The 21,475-nt window shown below is 39.7% G+C and overlaps 2 long non-coding RNA genes across 2 annotated transcripts in view; both read left to right on the forward strand.

The window, feature by feature from the left end:
* The window catches only part of LOC309655992, a 318,822-nt gene that overhangs the window by 260,430 nt on the left and 36,917 nt on the right, over window positions 1-21,475 (forward strand). The gene's annotated exons all lie outside the window — the stretch shown is intronic.
* LOC309654415 lies at window positions 13,247-20,663 on the forward strand. The gene is made up of 2 exons (XR_014260238.1): window positions 13,247-14,674; window positions 14,723-20,663. It is a non-coding gene; the product is annotated as an uncharacterized lncRNA (long non-coding RNA).

Here is a 21,475-nt window from a genome sequence, read left to right on the forward strand (position 1 = left end):
AATATTCTTAAATAGCAAGATTTCTTTAAATTACAGTTTCCTTGGCACATTTTGTTTATTGATCATTAGTTACTTGATGCAGAGTCTAGGGAGCCACAGCCAAATGCTGATCAATCAGAAATGAGGATACAGAATTTCTAGAATAATAAAATAAATCACAGGAAAATACAACTTAATATGTTCCATTTTCCATAAATACATGTATCCTAGAAGTGGATTGATTTGGGCTGGAAATGTATTCTTGCCTAGGTAGTTAGGAGATGTATTTTAGAAGGCTACATTGAAAAGAACCCTGTCAGATGTCATTAGGAGAGTCACTGAACTGAGCTGAAAACCGGAGACAAGATTCTTATTTATGAAATGGAAAGACCAGATAAATAGGTTATACTAAATTCTACAAGTAAAGAAATGCTGCTAAAATCCAACCAAAAATGTTGTCATAGTCATTTTTACTCTATCAGAGTCTTCAAACTTAAAAATCCTCTGCCCCACTTCCCTTTAATTACTTCTATTTCAGATATATGCATGGGATACCCAAGTACTACTCAAGAGGTACATTGATTAGAACCACAGAAGGAGATTTAACATCACAGAATAATAAAGGATTAGTGGATAAGATGTGATAGGGCATATTTTGAGTAAACAAAAATTAGCTTTCTTGTGAAGGGCTCTTCAGTTTGAGAATGTGACAAAAAGAGATGAAAATGTTGTGAAGGGAAATTGAAAAATAAGCTTCTGCTTTAATAAACCCCTATGATTAGGTAACAAGATATATGCACGATTAAATAAGGCCCAACCACCAAGACATTAATTAGGCTGATTCAGGGAAGCAATTCTTCCTAAATACTCCATTTAAAATAATTTTCCAGCTTTACTTTTTCAGCTTCATCAATCTCTTATTTTGTATTATGTCATTGCTTTTCAAATCTAAGCATTTGGCTTTATCAACATATTCATCATAAGCATCCTTTCTCTATCTCTCTCTCTCTTTTTTTTTTTTTACAGATTTCTCTACATTTCAATTTGCTCTTTACCTACAAGATACTTAAGTTTCTTCCTTTCATAGCAGTAACAATAACAAAAATAATAACATCTGCTATTTGTGGGCTTCTTTTTCTCTAGAATAGTAAGTGCTCTACCTGATTTATTCTCATTTAATCCCACAACAAGGAGGAAACACGTTTAGAGAGATTATGTGATTTTTTTTCAACGTCATACAGATCTAAATGGTAGGGTCAGAATTTGAATGGAAGGATCTGCTTGACTTCAGAGTCATTGCTCTTAACCATCTCATATCACCAGCCTCCCCTCCAGGTGTGGCATCCTTGTTGGTGGTAGGGTAGTAGTCCTGAGACCACCCATCTTGGGGAGGAAGAGAGGGAGATCTCTCCAAGAGGCTTCAGGCTCTTTCATCTGATAACTGGGCAGTAACTTCTTGGTCCCTCAATCTACTTATACTCTACTCTTTAATTCCTGATTATTCTTAGAAGCTCTTTGGGGGAATAGATAGACAACTATTATTTTAAATCTCAAGGTTAGGTCAAGAAAGAGAACTAGTCAAAGATTAAATGACTTGCCAGGGGAATGGAATGGGAGGGTATTGAGTTCCTCTGGGCCAGGCTCTGTGGGAGAGAGTAAAACAAGTCAGATGGGATAATTTGCCCCACCCTGGTGTTCCTAGTCTAATGGGGCTCAGAGCTCCGAGCTCTTGATCTACCCCAGCTCCTACAGTGGTTTGTTTCTCCACCACTAATCTTTGCCCTGGCAGAACTGTGTAATCCCGATTTATCTTAGTGTACCTTGGGATTGCCTCTGGAAGGCTACTGCATATACTTACATACAGTAAATTGAAGTCCATGTTTCTATAATGGATGGAAAGAAAAGCAACAAAACAAACAAGTCATTATGTTAAATCTGATTTGAATTCTCCTTAAAAAAATAAAGCAACTGGCATGATATATTGGCAGCTTTTTGACAGAGCCCACATTTGATTTGATGAGATGCGTGCTCCTATTTGAGTTATGTGCAAAAGAGGGCAGGCAGATGGAAGCCTTTTACAAAAGGAAAAAAAAAATCCTGGTTAGTGTAAGCCTGGAATTCCTAATTTGCTTTTAATTTTTTTCTTTTAAAAAGCAATAAATAGGTCTTAACAGATGGGTTTACACTTGAGTTAGAAGCATCCTTTGAAAAATTACAAGCAATGAATGCCTTTTACAGATGTAGAGAGTTCAAATACATGTAAATCACAGCAAACCACACAGGGTGAGGCTCGAGAAACTTTCTGAAAAAGGAGGTTTAGAGAAATAAATATATACTCAGCTATAGAACAATTTGCTGCAGCCCTCCAGCATAGCTTTTCAAACTGTGAGTCATGACCCATTAATAGGTTATGAAATCAGTTTAATGGGTTGTGACCAGAAGTTGAAACAAAAGGTGGTGGTGGGAACAGGAACAGGAAATATTCAGAGTGCACCATGTGTATTAAGAATAAATGCTGTTCCATGGTGGTTTGTTCCATTACACACTGTTTACTGGGTTATGATGTATTTCTTTTTTTTTTTTTTAAATAAATAAATAAATTTATTAAAAAAAAAAAAGCGTATATTGAGAGCAGGAAGAGCTGACATAGATGTTTGTGGCCACAGAGGTGATACTTTTGAAGGGACAGTGTGCATTTTCATCTGTGAGTGTTGCTGTTTATCCAAGAAAAGCATCATGTTCTTTTATAGGCAAACCTCTTAAGTCAAAACTAGCAAAGGCATGGGAACACGCAGTTTTACTTGGTGTTTATGTTGCAATCTGGTTGTGATTAATATTTTAAAACTTCATGCTAAACTGTAATATATGTAGCTAGTGGGAGTGCCTGTACAAGCTGGTATTTTATGTCTTTATGTTCCTGTTTGCATGATCTGTTAAAATGAGAGATTTTTTACCTACTTAAAATATGATCTTTGAAACTATACTGTTACAAGTTTGATTGATTTAATACTACCTTTCTGAGTCTCTTGGACTGAGAAGATGTATTGAAATGTAATGTCAAATGTTACAAGATCTGATACAAGGTTTCTCTTTGGTTTTGTAAGGACATATACATTCACATTTGTAAACATCTTTAGGAAAGGACTTACTTTTTATAACAAGCTTCACTCTCTATGATGTATTTCTTACTAGATGTCATGGTTAAAATTTTTTCAAAGATGCTGATCTAGCAGATGACTAGTCCAACTATATCACAATATGACTCCATTCATGAATAACCAAGCTTTATTATGTATTATATAGCATAAACACTTGAGTAGTGCTTCTGAGTATGCCAAGTATAGTCAAGGAAATCCTAGTTGGCTTGAGCAGAGTTGGCCAGGAGTGGCCTGTGAAAATGTCCTACCTGCCAGATATCCCCGGCAAGGATGCCTGGGGTAGACCCAGAAACCTTGTACCTGTTGCCATAAGGTGAACACCCAGAGAGAGCAGGTGATCAATTGCCTTTCTTTTGTGGACCCAACTCAAAGAGATGCTGCTTTCAGATCCAAGAGGTTGATGTGATTAGGTAGTGATAAGAAACAAGAGATCTGGAAGCTAAGCACAAAGAGGTGACACCTTGCTTCCCTATAAGTAATTCTTAATGGAAAAGAATGGCAATCTAGCATTTAGTGAACACTTACTATATGCCACTACTGTTTTAAGTATTTTCCATGAATTATCTAGCAATAATCCTAGGAGAAAAGGCACTATCATTACCATTTTATACACGAGGGAAGGCTATGCTCAAGGATGAAGGAAAATTTGTCCAAAGTTAGTTATTTGTGATGGAACCAGAACTTGAGTTTAGATTTGCAGCCAAAGCCTGAGTCCTTCCTAATCCTCTGTACTGCCTTGGTTGCATCGATTTATTGCCTCCATTGCCTAGGCTTAACGGTGTTCTCTTTCACCACAGCAGACAGCAAGGACTTAGCTCTGTGAATTATCCTTGAGTCCCTTTTTTCTTCTACTCTCCACATCTAGTCCATTAGCTCTGTGCTCAAAAAAGGGATATACCATATCCATCCACTTCTTTCCACTTTCACTGCTTTCACCCTAATCCAAGCCACACCATCTCTCGTTTTAGGCTATGGAATACTCTAACTCGTCTCCCATCTGTCATTCATGCTGCCCTACAATCCATTCTCCATATGGCAACTAGAGGAATCTTTTAAAAACAAATCAGATAAAATCACTCTTTCACCTGAAATTCTCCACTGGTTTTCTTTTTAATTTGGAAAAAGAATCTAAACTTCTGAGCATGCCAAAACCTACGTACACTGGCCCCTGCCCACCTCTCCAGTTTCATCTGCTACGGTCCCTTAGCTCTGACTTGGCTGAGCCTCAGGCCTTGTATCTGTCCTTCTCTTTGCCTGAAAAGTGCTTTACCTAGATCTCAGCCAGGCTGACTCCTTTCCTGCACAAGAATTTCTGGTGCTATGTAGATGAGGATGTGTTCACTGACTCACTCACCTCACGATGCTAATTACCCTCTCAGAGCCCCCGTACCAGTTGCCTCAGATTTACTTTCTTTGCAGCACTGTCTGAAGATCTTATTTGTTTACTTGTTTATTACCTGTTTCCCCATCTAGGAGACAAAGCACTGGGCCCTTGTCTGTATTGTCCTTTGCTGTATCTTCAGCATTTAGAACAGGACCAGCCTGGCAAATAGCAGGCCCTCAAGAAGTATCTCTGAATGTACAAATGAATGAGTAAATTTGTGTCATGATTTTCCAGAGGCCCACCTTCTGAGTGTAAAGCTAGAATGTTCTCTTGGCCCTGACAGTTAGATGTGGCATTTCAAAGCCAAAGCTTCCGAGTGCGGCTTTCTCAGTTACTGCCATATTTGGTTCTCCTTCCTTACAAGACTCATTGCCATCAGGCTGACAGACTTGAGAGTCAGGAAAGTGGTATCAGAAAACCAGAGTTCTGTGACCTCTTTGAATCTTGATTCTTTCATCTGTAAAATAAAGATAAGTCTACCTAGTAGAGATCTTTTGAGGATTAAAGAGAGTAGGTATGAAAAACAAATGATTGTTATTGTGATTACCTGTCTTTTAAGGTACTTTGGAGAAATGAGAAGTGGATGAGGAAGCGCTTTGTTAATTCCAAACTCAGGAAAGTGCCCTCCATCTGGGTGTCATCTTCAAGGCCTCATCTCCCTTTATGCCCACATCCAATAATTTACCAGGTTCTATCAACACCTCTTCCTCTCTGTAAAGTGGGGACACACTTCCTTAACCTGTTTATCATTTGCGGTCTCATGCAGGGCCCAAGAATTTGATGAGATGAATTGACATGCCTGGAGCTCAGAGATATTTTTAAAGTATTAGTTTTTCTTTTCCTGAGAAAAATTCATTTGTACCTTTACTCAAGATACCCTGCTTTTCAGTGTCACACAAGGTTCTCTTATGCTATGAAGGTCAGGGTGTTTTCTTGGGCTGGTCAACCCTCAATTGTTTAGATTTAGAGGGAAGAAATAAATCCTCCTACAGCTTCTCTTCTTTCATTCCTCATAAGATTTAAATAGCTGCTGAAACCTGAGAAGATTCCACCTGGGTACCTCAGCAGTTAACTTTACATCTGACTTCTAACAAGCTGAAGTGATCACATACTTTTACCAAACCAGTTTTACCTGCCTGGAGTCCTCCTTCATGGTCTTATCCAGGAAGACACTTATACTTTCACTGCTTGCCTTGTGCTTTTGCTGGTAATAAACCACCTTAGTTTATTATGATTTTTTTAATAAACTATTTCCCCATTCTTTCTTCCCTGCCCATCTAATTTTTACCAGCTGGCCTACTGTAATGGCCACTAAGTGGTTCCCTTGCCTTTAATCTCACACCCCTCCAATCTAACTTGCTGTTTTTTATTATTATCTCATCCCCTTAGGCCCATCTCCCGACTTTCACAATCAGGTAACCTAGGAAACAAATTAAAGACAGAACAGTAGAGCTGGTGAGACATGGCTCCTACCTTTCTTATCCATCTCAAAGGAGCTACTTTAAGTGTGCTAACTGTGGACCAAATGAGAGAGTATTGCCCCAGCAGACCAATTCCAAGTCTGACTGTGCACTAGATTGCCGGTTAAACTGGGCAACTCACATCATATTTCTGGATCTGATTGTGCTCATCTGAAATGATGAAAATAGTAATGGTTGAAATTTCTTTTGTATTTACTATGTGCCAGGCACTACTTTAAGTACTCTACATGGATCTATTTATTCTTCCGATAACCCTTTCTGGTAAATACTACTACTATTGTCTGCATTTTACAGATGAGAAAAATGAGGCACAGTGAGGTTAAGGAACTGAGGCAAAGTCACACAGCTAGGAATTGTTGGGACTCTGATTCAAATCCAAGTCTGCATGTGGATGCTGTTAAAAGGAAGAGTTGAATTAGATGAGCTTCTGGGGGTCTCTCTAGCTCTAAAAATACCTTAAGTCCACATGCCAGGGAAGGCTGCTGGTTCCCCCAACAAACACAAAGGGCAGGCACAGAGCTGTGTTAAGGTGTGACACTGCAGCCAGTATAGTTCATCCTCAGGCAGGGAACACTGTCTAAATATAGAGCTCCCTTAACATTGGAAGGTCTGACTAAACTGGGTTAGTTGCCAGTCGAGGTGCTAGAGGCAGAGCAAGATGAAAGGTGTGCCAGCTGCGCAGTGGCACCGCATAACAATGTAGGGCAAGATTCCTCCCTGAGCTCTGCCCTGCTTGCATCATTGCTTTCATGGCACGTCCTTTTGTGGGATTATATAACGCTGATTAAGGTAGATTACTTTAGGAATCAATCTGCCTCTCAGAGAAACAAGGGCATTGTGCCAAACCCTTCTCCACCAGGGTGACAATTTCATGCCTTTAGGTTTTGTGTTTGTCAGTTGCAAGAGAAACTCTGTCTTGTGTCTGAGCCATGCATACCTGGACTGTCTTTAGACATGCATACTTTCCAACGATGTTAACTTCCTGCCTGGCATGCTCTTTGAAAGATGTTTCTAGGCCCTTTAAATACTGTTATGGGTCGAATTGTGTCCGCCCAAAAGATGTTCAAGTCTTAACCATTGGTACCTGCCAAAGTGGCCTAATTTGGATACAGGGTCTTTGCAGATGTAATCAAGTTATGATGAGGTCATTGTAGGATAGAGTGGGCCCTAATCCAATGACTTGTGTCCTTATAAGAAGAGGGAATTTAAACAAACATTCAGACACATAGGGAGAATGCCACGTGATGATGAAGGCAGAGATTGAAGTGATGTTTCTACAAGTCAAGGAATGCTAAGGATTGTGGGCAAATCCCAGAAGCTAGCAGAAGGCAAGCAAAGAGTTTTACCTAGGGCCTTCAGAGGGAGCATGGCCCTGCTAACACCTTGATTTCAGACTTCTAGCCTCCAGAACTGTGATAGAATACGTTTCTGTTGTTTCAAGTCACCTAATTTGTGATACTTACTTATGGCAGCCTGTTGGGCTGCACCCTGCAGGCCTGCAAGCCTTGCAGTTGCCCAGCCTCAAGACGGAAGAAAGAGCCAGGAGTCAGTGACAGAGACATCTGTGACTTATTGGACCCGGGGAATCTTACATACCTGAAGCAAGGTCCTGGAATGACATCCCACTGTGTGCAGGAGATGGCAAGCAGGACACAGCAACTGACTTTACTACTCGAACAAGGGAGAACGAGGCTACCTTTTATAGGGGGGAATCGATGTTATATGGGCTTATTAGTTACCAGGGGCTAATTAAGGTCTATAATTAAGAGGATTGGATAGTCATGTGAGTAAAGCAGGGACTGGTTGTGCAGGGAATGTACAGAGAGCAAGAGAACAGCCATCTTGAATGGCCGAACCACACACAGCCCTAGGAAAATAATACAGATACTTCTCTAGATCTTTTGCCAAAGACATTTGAAGGACTTCATAAACATAATTCCATTAATCCATACAACATAATTTGAACTGCGTGGAAGGAAGAGTTCCATGGAAATAGAGCTAGGACACAGGCCTGAAGACCAGAGATGTAGCTCTAACTCTGCTACTTACTAGCTCTGTGATTTAGGGGCAAATCACTTAACCTTTATGAGTTTTTAAAAATCAGTTAAAAAATGGGTCTATTGTAAAAGTACTGCCCAGTTTGCTTCATAAAGTTGTGGTGAGGATCAGTAATGATTTACATGGCCCTAAAATGTTTGCAAAGCACATGCAGGTGAAAACATTACCTTCTTTGTTTTTCCCAATCACCCTACAAGGTGGATAGTTTTCTTGATCTAATGTTGCTGATCAATGCAGAATTTAGAGAAGCTGTTTACTTGTCAAAGGCAACGCAGATGGTAAATCCTAGGGACAGGACTTTGGTCTCCACTCCGTATGCTCCACTGTCTTGTGTTTAGGAAAACACTTGGTCCATGGTAAATGCTCAATATGTATCTGTTGAATGAATAAAGGAATGGATGAGCCTTTGTTATCTGACACTTAAACATGTGAATCTTTTAAAACATTTCAGCTGAGAGAAGGCTAATATATTTGTGAAAATGAATAAAGGAAACCTCATTTAAATTGCAGTCAGGAAGCCCTGAAGGGGGAGCTCTCACACACGTATCACTCACCACAACTTATAGACACCAGCAGGAAGAAAGATTTCCTTCCCACCCATCAACTACAAGCTGCCCACCGCCTGCAGCCAATGAAACACCATCACAGCCCTCAATTTCCTCCTTTCCTTTCCCCTCTCCTCTGTTCTCCAGACTTGCCTATGGTTTGCCATAGTTTGCTTGTCCTGAATTGCAATTCTCTACTATTCTCAAACTCATTTTGCTGGTAAAATAACTTTTTTTTAAGGTCTGATATTAAAATATAAAGTATACAAAATTCATTCATGTACACAAAATTATCTGTGGAATGTTTACTAAGTGCTAGGCATGGGTCTAGGTGCTAAACATACAGCAGTGACAAAATAGACCAAGTCCCTGTTCGGGTAGAGCTTACACTCTAGTGGGGGAGATAGACAGTACACAAACTCCTATCTTGACATGACATTTTTAGAGAGAAAATTAAGCAGAATAGTGGAGATAGGGCTTATGGGGTTGGGGAGAGGGGAGGAAGGATGTTATTTTACATAAAGTAGTCAGGAAGGGCACTCTGATAAGGTGATTTTGGAGCAGATCTGTGAAGGAAGTGATGGGTACCTAGGTAAGGCTATTTCAGGCCAAGGAAATAGCAAATAAAAAGCAATTCCAAGAAGTTTTCTTGGGATCTTCAAAAAAACAGCAAGGAATCCAGTTAGAAGAAGAGTGGATTGGAGGTCAGAACGTTATGGGAGGCCGGATTATGTGACCGTCATAGATCAATGGCAAGAGTTTGTGGAGGTAGTGAGAGTGGTCAGATTCTGAATACATTTTGAGGGTAGACATGACAGGATTTTATGATTGATTGGACATGGGGTGTGGAAGAAAATGATGTGTCAAGGATGACTCCAAGGTTTTGATTTGAGTGACTGGAAGAATGGATTTAAAAGTTATTAAGATGGTGAATTCTATGAGAGAAGTAGGTTTGGGGTAAGAGTGGGGAGACCAATTTAATTTTGGACATTTTAACTTGAGATTCATTGTAGACTTTCAAGTAGAGTTGTTGTGTACACAAAAGGATATATGAGTCTGAAGCTCAGGGAAAAGGTCCTCCTTAGAGACAAAACCTTGGGAATTGTTAGCATATAGAAAGTATTTAAGTCTATGAGGTTGGATGAGATCACCTAAGGGGTTGAATATAGACAAAGAATATGTTCAGAGCTTGTGTCCTGGGGCATTCCTCCTTACAGGGGTTGGGAATATGAGAAATAATAGGCAGAAGAGATTGAGAAGGAACAGCCAGTGAGGAAGGAAGAAAACCAAAAGGGAGTGATGTAGAAGCTGAGGGAAGATGCTGTTTCAAGAATGTTTGGAAACTTATCACACAGAAGAGAGAGGGACAATTGCTAAAGCAATGAACTCAACTCACATAATGCTGACCACCTGAGTTAGGTGAGGCTAAGTTGTTTCCACCTATTATGACAACTTGGAAGTGATTAATAGGCAACCTTGACAAAAGCAGCTTAGGTGTAGGTGGGACCAAATCCTGCTTGCAGTGGATTCAGAAGAAAATAGTAGGAGAGGAAGTAGAGACAGAAAATAGAGGCCCTTTAGAGGAATTTTGCTGTATAAGGTGCAGAAAAATAGTGTGGTAACTGGAGAGTAATTTGCTGTCAAGGGAGTGGGAGGTTGGTTTGTCTGTTTGCTTATTAAGAGGGGAAATACTTGTGCAAGTTAATGGTAACAACCCTTAGAAAGGAGAACATTGAATGTACAAGGGAAAGAAAGGAGAATTGCTGCAGTGATGTCCTTGAGTCAGTGGGGGAGGTGAGATCCACTGAACAAGGGAAAGGTTAGCTTTGGAAAGGAGCACGGAGCAGAGTCATTGTCACAGGGGGGAAGGCGTAATATATGGGTACAGACACCGGTAGGTTGCTTGTCACACAAGTGAGAGCCTGTGCAAGTATTCTCTGAATGCCTCTATTATCCCAGCAAGGCAGGAAGAAAGACAATCAGCTAAGAGCGAGGAGGGGGAGGAGCTGGAATTATGAAGAGGTGCAACACTCAGAAGGGTGGGAGAGTGAGAGGACTGAGGAAATGTAGTGGTAGGATTTCCAGGCAGCATTGTAAATATAAAAAGGTAAGGGGTTATTTTTTGAATAGAAGCCAAAGGATGGGAATTTTATACATTTGTTGACAAGCCCATCCGTGGAAGCCAAGCTGCAGGCCTTGGTATACAAAGAAGAATTCTGACCTTTAGGAATCTAGAATCACGTAAGCAATAAATAATGAACACATGAAAGATTCAAATAATAGTTTAAGACAACAGAAGAGATGTATGTGACAGGGAAGCATATTAAATTGCCAGATATATGTAAAGAGTTCAGAGGAAGGAGAGAGGTGATCTAGAAGGGATATGTTGGTTGAGCCTGGTAGAACAGATACATTCATAGAGGGGCAAACGAACATAAAGGAAATGATAGGAACAAAGACTAAAGCCTGGACGGAAAAAGGCAGAGAAATATCATCACCAAGTAGAGTTGCCAGGTAAAATACAGGACACACAGTTAAATTCAAGTTTTAGTTAACCAACAAATAACAGTTTAGTATAAATACATCCCATGCATATTTATCTGAAATCAAAGTTAACTAGGTATCCTGTAGTTTGCTAAATCTGGCAACTCTATCACCAAAGTTAATGGAAATCAGAAGAATGTTAGTTGAACCAAGGGAGGAGAGAAGTACAAGAATGCAAAAGGTGCTCAGTGGTGGCAGATACTTCCACAGAGCCATGGAAATGTGGTTTTGTCATTAGGACACCACTGGTGGCATTTGACACAGCAGTGAAGGCAGAGGACCAATGCAACAGATAATGCGCCACTCAGTAGAGAGGTTTGATAATGAGAGAGGAGAGAAATATAATCTACAGCCAAATGTGAAGATGGACCCCAGGCCCTGGGCTCACAGCCCCTGGGGTGATATATACATTTAGTTAATGTGTGAAAAACCAAGATCCTGTCTTTAGAAAATTCTATAAAGGCCAGAGATTAATGGTGAGGCCACAGCTTATCTGGCTTGGTACTCTAGGACTCAGGCATCCTTTTTTTGGGAGCAAGACAAGGGAAGGAGACACATTTTTGCAAATGAAATAAAAAGAGGAAAAACAAAAGAACCGGAATCCTACTGTTGGCAAAATGTTCATTTTAATTATATAGTAGACCAAATTCAAATACTCTCAGATGGAAATTGGATTGTGAACTTTAGATTATAAATCACTTAATAGAACACACTCTTGGCCCAGGAGGCTTGCCCTATAATGGATTTTATTTCATTGAAACTGGGTAGAAGAAAGCATCAAAGAAATTCCATGAGAGCCAAGCACTGATGTGAAAAAGGCAGTGGCAGAATTGTCCCGACCTGGCCACCAGAGGTTGGGCCTTGGTCACTGAGGACAGCAAGTCTAAGGGTTGTGAACTATCAGAGTTAGAAGTGTTAGAATGACAGTGACATATGCTTCTCCAGTCACGTTTTATCCTTAGGCATCTCAAGGTTCTATGGTATCATTACAGAATATTTATTACTGAAATGCCTGCCCTCAGAAAGAAAAGGTTATAGCTTTTGGAAGGAGGTTTTAAAAATGAGGGTTAACAGAGTGATCTTTGACAATAACTGCTAATGGATTAGGGTCAGGGACAGCTCAGTGCCCACAGACCTTAAAAATACTGTCATCTATATTTCTCCCTGAATGAAGTGTTCATCTTGCCAGTTCCTATAGTTAATGAGATTGTTAACTCTGTCTATTTATAGCAGCAAACACTTCACTGGCATGTAGCAAATGCTGATTATTAATCAGGGGCCTCTACTGACTCAGGATGGAACGAAATGTAATTATTCAAATTAGATTTAGGCCAAGGTCCAATGACCTCACAGGCAACATCCTGATTTTGCAAGCCTAGTTTCTGTAAGCTGCATCTCTGGAAGATGTTGAGATTCCAATCTTCAGGAACCTTGGGGTGAACAGTGATGCTGAGTTTAGGCATCTCCTGGCACCTTTAAAAGAATTGAATTTTCTGCTATAAATGCACCTATGCACCTGCCAGCTCATGACTCAAAATCAGCCTTACTGAGTAAATCATTATACAAAGTAGTTATGGATGTAGAATTTTAATAGCAAATCAATGAAAGTTAATTTTCATGGATGCTATTAGGAAGGGTGTTCAACAAGCCTGTCTCCTACATCACGTTACTTTATACTTTGGGAGAAAAGCTAAGATCTTATATAGGTGATTAAAAAAAAAAAAAAAGACAGACATGGGAATGGCCCAATCTTCTCTACTATACTTAAGTGAGTGTCCTCCCTGACATTTACCATTTCGCCATTCAGTGGGAAACAAGGATAGCCTCAGGGTAGGTAGGGTGGAGGGAGAAAACTTGAGAGGGGTTCTCTGAGAAGTTTGCAGCTACCTTGAAGGTGGACTTCCTTCAAGCCCTGATTGAGGAGTCAGGTGAGACCAGTATTTGCTGTGTCTTTCATGTCCCCTGGCCCTTGGGTTAGACATATGTTTCTCTAAGCTCCTGCTATGTTCGGGCCTCCGAACCTTTTTTAAAAAATTTATTTATTTTATTTTTATTTATTTTGGCTGCATTGGGTCTTTGTTGCTGCACGCGGGGCTTCCTATAGTTGTGGCGAGTGGGGGATGCTCTTTGTGATGCTGAACGGGCTTCTCATTGCGGTGGCTTCTCTTGTTGCGGAGCACGGGCTCTAGGTGCGTGGGCTTCAGTGGTTGTGGCACGCGGGCTCTAGAGCGTAGGCTCAGAAGCTGTGGTGTGAAAGTGTGCAGACCAAGCGAAAGTGAGTTTTCCTTTCTTCAAGTAGAATCGGGTATTTTGTACTTGATGGTATTTCTATTTTCATATGGGTGTCTGAGAAACCTGGAAAGTGCTTTTAACATCTCGGTGGGGTGGGAAGGGGAATGAATGTTTTAACTGTATTGTCATTTACTTGGTACTGGTCTTGGGCAGGGATTGTTTGGTTCCAAGTAACAGAAATCCTCTCAAACAAGCTTGAGCAAAAGTGGGGAACCTATTAAGTAGATACAGGGGTATCTCCCAAGGGCAGGATGTTCAGCTGGGTCTCACAAGGATCCACACTAGGATTCAGAGAGCTTCGCACTCCAGGGGCTGCCAGTCACCTTGTTTCTGCTGCTGTTGGAATGTCTGCTCCTTCTCTGTTTCCCTTGCAGACCAGCTTTCTCTGCTGAGCTTGTGTTTGGCTCATTATGGATGCCCATGAATGGTACCCTCAGTCTCTGAGTTATAGGAAGTTTCCAGTCCACAGCCCATTCCTATCTGACTTAATCTCAATGCTTACTTTTAAGATAGTATTTTTAAGAAATTGAGATACACTTCACATAATGTAAGATTCACCATTTAAAGTGTTCACTTCTGTGGTCTTCAGTATATTCATTATGTTGGCCAGCCGTCACCACTACCTAATTCCTGAACATTTCCTTCACCCCAGAAGAAACCCTGTATCTCTTAGCATCTAGTCCCAACTATCCCCTCTCCCCCATCCTCTGGCAACCACTAATTTACTTTCTGTCTCTTTGGCTTTGCCTATTCTGGACATTTCATGTAAATGAAATCATTTAACATATGACTTTTGTGTCTGGCTTCTTTCACTTAGCATAATGTTTTTAAGGTTTATCCATGTTGTAGCATGTAAGAATACTTCATTACTTTTTATGGCTAAATAATATTCTAGTATACAGAAATACCACATTTTGTTTATCTAACCATCAGCTGATGGACATTTGAGTTATTTCCACTTTTTAGCTATTATCAATAATGCTGCTATGAACATTTGTGTACAAGTTTTTACAGGAACATATTTTCAATCCTCTACCTAGGAAGAGAATGGCTAGGTCATATGATAATTCCATGTTAACTTTTTGAGGAACTGCCATACTGTTTTCCATAGTGGGTGCATCATTTTGCATTCCCACCAGCAATGTATGATGAGGCCCATTGTCTTTTAATTCCAAATTTCTAGGAGATAGAATCTGGTTACTCCATTTCAGTCTCAGGATGGGTTCCCTTTAGGTCAGATACCTACTCTGCTCAACATGGCTCAGGATGGGTTCCCTTTAGGTCAGATACCTACTCTGCTCAACATGGCTCAGGATGGGGATGGGCAGTGGTGTGTGGGAGTAGAATGGTCACAGTCATGCAGAGGCCCACCATGGAGCAGTTCTCAGAAAAGAAGGAGTGGTCTGGGTATTTCTGGAATTTCTCCCTTCCTATCTAGCCCTCACCTCACCCTCAGCATACCACCTTTATGATCGATAGTCCTGAGTCATGGAAGTGGTCTGTTGATGACAATTTGTTATTTTTAAATTAAACTAAGCCTCAAAATTTTCTTTAAGACAAGGCACAAAAATCTCTAGTGGCTAGTAAAAAGTAGCATGTTCACTTTGAATAGACATTTGTAATATCAAACCTGTGTTGCAAATGAAAACTCCAACTCAATGTAGAGCTTTAACTGACATGTATAAGATCATAAAGTTAGTTAGTGACTATCTGGAATTCGCATTTGGAACCTCAGTGCTACTGACTGAATTCTCAGGCCACTTGTGGGTTGATACGCTAATTATTGTCCTTTCTTGTTATTTTGGGACCCAAATTCCCATTCTTTATTCATGCCTTTGGGGAATTTGTAGACAGAACCTTACTTACACTTTCCAAAATGAGTTGCTTTATAAAAATCCCAGAATGCAGTCAAGCCCATCTGTTTCCTCTCCTATATTAACTTATTTGTTGCCGTAAAGCTCCAGACAGTCCTTAGAGAGATGCAGTTATAGGAAAGAAAACTGATTATGAGGGAAAGATTTTAGGGTCGTTGAGATTTATTCCCCCGATATGCAAAGTCTGTGTAATGTGTGCAGTAGCCTGAGATCACCTTGGCATAAAGCATGGCTCACGTTTGAGCAGTTAATCATGCAGCCTGCACATGAGGGGAATAGTAAGCAAAGGATTCCCATCACAGAAGGTTTAACAATCAGGAGCTTAAGATCCTGCGATGGAAATGAGGCCGGTTGTACAGCATTTTAACTGAGCATTACTCTGGAGCTCGTCTCCGAGTATTAAGTATTAAGGCTCCCAAAAATTATTGATCCAAACTGGAAGAAGGATTTAACATTTGCCTTGTTTTCTGTGAAAGTCAAGATATATGTACACCAGCAAACTTGAACCAGATTTAGACTCGTGTGTGTGTGTGTGTGTGTGTGTGTGTGAGAGAGAGAGAGAGAGAGAGAGAGAGAGAGAGATTAAGTGGTTGCAGAAATCTGAGAGTGGAAGTTAAATAATGATAGATAGATAATGATTGATTTACTCCACATTATTTATAATAATTTATGATTATTCTTTGTTTTCCTTGTGGGGTTAAGGGGACAGGGGTCTTCATTTCTATCTCCTAGATAAGGCTCTGTCTGAGAGGTGGCGTTAGGTGGCTGAGTCCCCGTGGAGTGACAATTCAGATGTTACGTGAGCCTGCTTCCCAGGTCACAGACTGTGGGCAGTGTTGCTCCCCCGCCACTCCTGTCTCCTCGAGAGCCTCCAGACACAGCAGGTGACACTGATGGATGGTCCCCACCTAGCTCTTTATTGAAGCCTCACTCTGTACACAGAATAGGTGAGATAGCTGATGCCTCAGTAAGGGTGGACAGCTAACAGGTCAATAGAAACTCAACCCAAAATTGCTGTCACAGCAGCTTCTTATAGCTTTTGGCTCTGATGTACAGCTACAGCACTTTGTAATTCAGCAAATGCAGTGCTTCAGGACTGCTCCATTAGGTGTAGCTGTAACCAGAAGTCAGGTGATCTGGAGCGCAGTTCCAGCTGGAGCTTATGACCTTGGGATGATTTCTCAATGCTTCTGAGACTGTTTCTTCATCTGCCAGAGCAGTGGAGTGGGGGTTAGACTTTCCTAACCAGAATTGACTAGGATAATGCATGTGGAAGTACTTTGAGAATGAAAGGAAAAAGTATTATTCATACAACAAAGCTAGGCAGGTCGGGATCCCCTTGGGGATATTTCCCCTTCTAGGTTGGGAAAAGTGGGAGAAGAGAACTAATGTTCTTCTGAAACAAGTATCACATATTTTGTCTCATTTAGCCCCATCAAGGTGGGTGTTAGTCCCATTTTGCAGATGAGGTGACTAAGGCTCAGAGAAGATAAGTGCCTGCCTCACTGTTCAGCCCTACACTTACTTCTGTCTTAACAATCCACCCCTTCCCCCCTGCTTCTGCCTCTTAACTGTTATATGACCATGGGGGGAAATTAATCCCTTTGAGCCTGGGTCCCTCATCTGTAAAAACAGAACTAATACCACTTGTCTTGCAGACTCATGTGAGGATTAAAGGAATTAGTCCACGAACAGTGCCTGGTCAGTTGTGGGAACAGGCAAGGTTCCTGGTCTCTCCTCACCTCCGGCCGCCTGCCTCATCCATGCTGCCCCCTCTACACTGCTCCCAAATTTCAACCTGTGCCTGGGGCCTCCCTCCTCCCTTCAGCAGGAAGAATGAGAAAATGTCTCTCCACATTATCTTTCCATTTTTACTGACATTAGAAAAATTTTGAGAAACACCCTTAGATATTTTCTAAGCTAGGCACCTAAGCAAGTTCTCTGGGGGAAAACTATTTTTCAGCAGAGGGAAGCAGTGTGCCATGAGCTGTTGTTCAGTAAAATCTCAGGGCAGAGATTTTTGACATCATCGATCATTTTATTTGTATTTCTTTAATGGCTGAAAGCCATGGCACTATTTTTCTCTCCTAGTGCTCGTTATTAATCCCATTTAATATTTATCATTAAGTGAATATTGATAAATTTTGTGAAATAATATTATTTCACTTAAGATAGTGATTTGAATCCACACATTTAACTCTTCTTCTTTTCACCCCATTTCCATTTGAAATGGCTCAAGAAATATTAGCAAACATCTGCAGCAGAGTTAGAAAACAGAAAACGATGCAACCGGAGGCCAGAAACTTTAGAGACATCTCTATAAGACATAGTTTATATAAAACTTGATTTAGGGTCTTACTATTTAGTAATGAAAAATTCTTACTTTATGAATTATTTTTAAAAGCTTTGTTGTGGGTTGTGTCCCCCAAAATAATATGTTCAAGTCTTAACTCCCAGCTCCTGTGATGTGACCTTATTTGAAAATAGGATCTTTATAGATGTAATCAAACTGAGATGGGGTCGTGCTGGATTAGGGTAGGCTCTAATCCAATGATTGGTGCACTTATAAGAAGAGAGATATTTGGAACAGATACACAGGAATGAAGGCCATGTAACAAGCAAGGCAGAGACTGGAGTGGTGCAGTTGTAAGCCAAGGAACGCCAAGGACTGCTGGCAACCACCAGAAGCTAGAGAGAGGCGAGGAAGGATTCTTCCCTAGAGCCTTGTGAGGGAGCATGGCCCTGCCAAAATCTTAATTTTGGACTTCAGCCTCCAGAACTGTAAGAGAATAGATTTCTACTGTTTTAAGTCATCCAGGTTGTGGCAATTTGTTATGACAGCCTTAGGAAACTAATGCAAGTTTGACTGAAGGCTTTAAAAATTGGATTTAGAGGAGTACTGACTCCAATGTATATGAAGAAAAGACACCTGAACAATAAGTGGGTAGATTCCCTTAGTAGAGCCTCAGATAATCTCTAAACTCAGACAACAGAGGCTCAAGTAAATGTGGGACACATCTGAACACTACAAATTACCTTGGGAAGTTGGACCTTGACTCCATCCTTGCCATGAACTGCCATGTCAAGTAAAATGGAGGCATCATCACAGCAGTTTGGTACTAAGGAGAGCTGTGCCATTCAGAGAAGGGGCTGGCTTGGGGGACCACAACAAACATAGAAAAGCATCCCCTAAGTACAATGGGCTAAGCAGGCAAACTTTCTTGCACACGCTTTTTCCTAACTTCTGGGTACAAACTAGACTGCCAATCTTATAAAAATAAAGCCATGAAAATATGAAATTTTCCCTTTCTTCTTTGTCTGAAATGAAACAGTTTGAATAGAGACCTGCACAGTTTCTGATAAGCCACTTTTCAAATCCCCAAACAGGAAAAATGTAGACATTCATTTGTTAACAAATTTTTGTTGAGCACTTACTATGTGCCAGGTATTATGCTAGAATGAGAGCTTCATTCAGAGGTTTTGCATCATATACAAAGATCTGAAGGCAAAACAAAAGAAAACATGGGTAGAAGAAGAGAGGCCAGTCAGAGCAATCCAAGGAAACAGCCCCTCTGAAATGAACTTATTCCAAGAAATCAGAAGAAGAAAAAACTTAGGTGAATCACCAGTTCCCTTTAATATTTCAATATAAGATTAGAGAGGACACTGTATTTATGAAAATGGAACAATCTGAGGCTAGGAAATATTGCCATAAAATCAGCAATATAATCCTTAAAATTCTCCATAGAGAAAATTGAATCCTGCAGCAAACTGAATTGATGAATTAGATGATTAAGTTGAGAAATTCTCCTAGATCACAGAGGAAAAAATACAAACTTAACCATAATGCATATATAAAGGAAACATGTACAGGGAATAAATCCAACAGATCCAACTTAGGTATAATAAAAATACCAAAAGGAGAGAGCAGCTACAGAAATGGTAACAATAAAGAAATAATAGAAAAAAACTAAGCTTATAAAACATTTGCATCTTCAGACTGAAAGGACCTACTAGGAATCAGGTAAACTTAGTGTATAGGCTCCTACACTAAGATAGAGCCCAATGCAGGTCCCTTCCTGCACTCAGGGAAAAACAACAAAGCAAAACAGATTATCTGGAAAAGGGAAAAAAGAGCATCGGCATACTACTTTCCCACCATACTAATTGTCGGACGACAGGGAAAAACATACATAGAATTTTGAAGGAAACATTATTGCCCAAGAATTTCTTATTTGGTTTATGTGAGAGGGCATAGAGAAATCTATTCTCACACATTCAAGAACTAATAAAATATTCCTTTTCCTGAGAAAAATTCCTTGAAGAAGTCCTATCGCAATTCAAGAAAGAAATCAAAATGAATAATTCAAACTGGAGGAAGCCAGAGCATCACAGAAGTTATAGCAAAAAATGAAACCAATAAAATTTAGTATTAGTGTATAAATGATTGCTGTTAATGTTATAAAATATAGCAAAAATATGAAAAATGATAATAATATGATCTAAAAAGGTAGATTATTCAGATAAAAACCTGAGAGTGTGGAGGAAAGAGGGAGAAATAGAGGCTCTGTGAGTATATAAGTTTTGTCTGATTTGTTTACTATTTTATCCCCAGGCTTAGAATAGTGCCTGGCATATTGCAGGTGCTTAATGAATGAATAAAAAGTCTGCCAAATCTCTATAATCAATGAGAATTTAAAACTTCCATGAAACAATAATAAAAAGACTGATAGAAAGATTAAGGAAAAATTCAATATACAGCAATTTGAAGAAAATAAAAGCCAAATGCCCCCTCGCTCCCCCCAAAAGATACTCAATCTAACTAGTAATCAGGAAAATGCAAATTTTATTTAACAAAGACATATTAATTCTTATCCATCGATGTGATTGCCAAAGATTAATATGGCTGACAATACCACATGTTGGTGACCATATGGGGAAACAGAAACTCTCTTAATCTTTTGGTGGACTTTAAATTAGTACTAATACTTTGGAGAATTTGGCAATATGAAGCAAAACTGAAGATGTGTGTACTCAGCTACTTGATTTCTAAGTATACACTTTAAAGAAACTCTTGTAAATGTGCTTCCCCATGAACTCCTCCAATGATGTCCTTGTTTGTAATAGTGAAGAAGTGGAAACAATCTAAATGTCCATCACAAGGGGAATAGATAAATGAACTTTTAATTCACACAATTGAATAATATACATTAGTTAAAATTAGTGAACTACATTTGTGTTTTAACTAAATATCAAAAAAATAAAGTTAGTTAAAAAGAAAAAAGAGCAAATTCCAGAATGGTATGAATACCATGCTAGGATTCATGCACGTTTAAGAAGCACTCAAAGCCATACCCACTTTACTACGAATTGCCTACAAAGACAGCAATTAACAGTAAGAAACAAGAACTAAGTGGAAACATGCCAAACTCATGATAGTGATTACCCCTGGGTAAGAAGGGTAGGAGAGTTTTGAGACTGTGGTTGGAAATAAAGGACTTCAACTTTATAATATTTTGCTTCTTTTATTCAAAAAAATCTGAAGCAAAGTGACAGAATGTTAACATTTGTTAATTCTGAACAGTGGATACATGGGTGTTTGTTATATTATTCTTGTACTTTTCTTTATTTTTAAAAACTTTCATACTCCCCCGAAAGTGTAATAAATATCTAAACTTATGTCCTTACAACAATAATTTTTTTAGGAGATTGATGAGTTCTTAGGGAGGCCGTGGGTCCATGTAACTCTGACATGATATTAAAAAAAACAAAACTTCCTGTGTTTGCTGTGTATACACATTGTTTTTTTTGGAAGGGCACAACCTTATCCCTTCCAAAGGTATTTGGAAATGTATGGGGGGAGATTTTTTTTTTTAACGTCTTTATTGGAGTATAATTGCTTTACAGTGTTGTGTTAGTTTCTGCTGTATAACAAAGTGAATCAGCTATATGCATACGTATATCCCCATATGGGGGGAGATTTTGATTTGCATAATACTTAAATGGTGTTACTGGCATTTAATACCTGGGGCCAGGGATGCAATTTGTAGGACTGCCCCTATAGAAAAAGAATTGACCAGCCCCCAGTGCCAATTATGTCCTTTTGGGAAATATTGAGTTAGAAATTGCATTCTGCTGAGGATAACAGAAAATCCTACTA

Source organism: Balaenoptera physalus (assembly GCF_965194825.1).
Source record: "Balaenoptera physalus genome assembly, chromosome: 2".
Classification (NCBI taxonomy): Eukaryota; Metazoa; Chordata; class Mammalia; order Artiodactyla; family Balaenopteridae; genus Balaenoptera; species Balaenoptera physalus.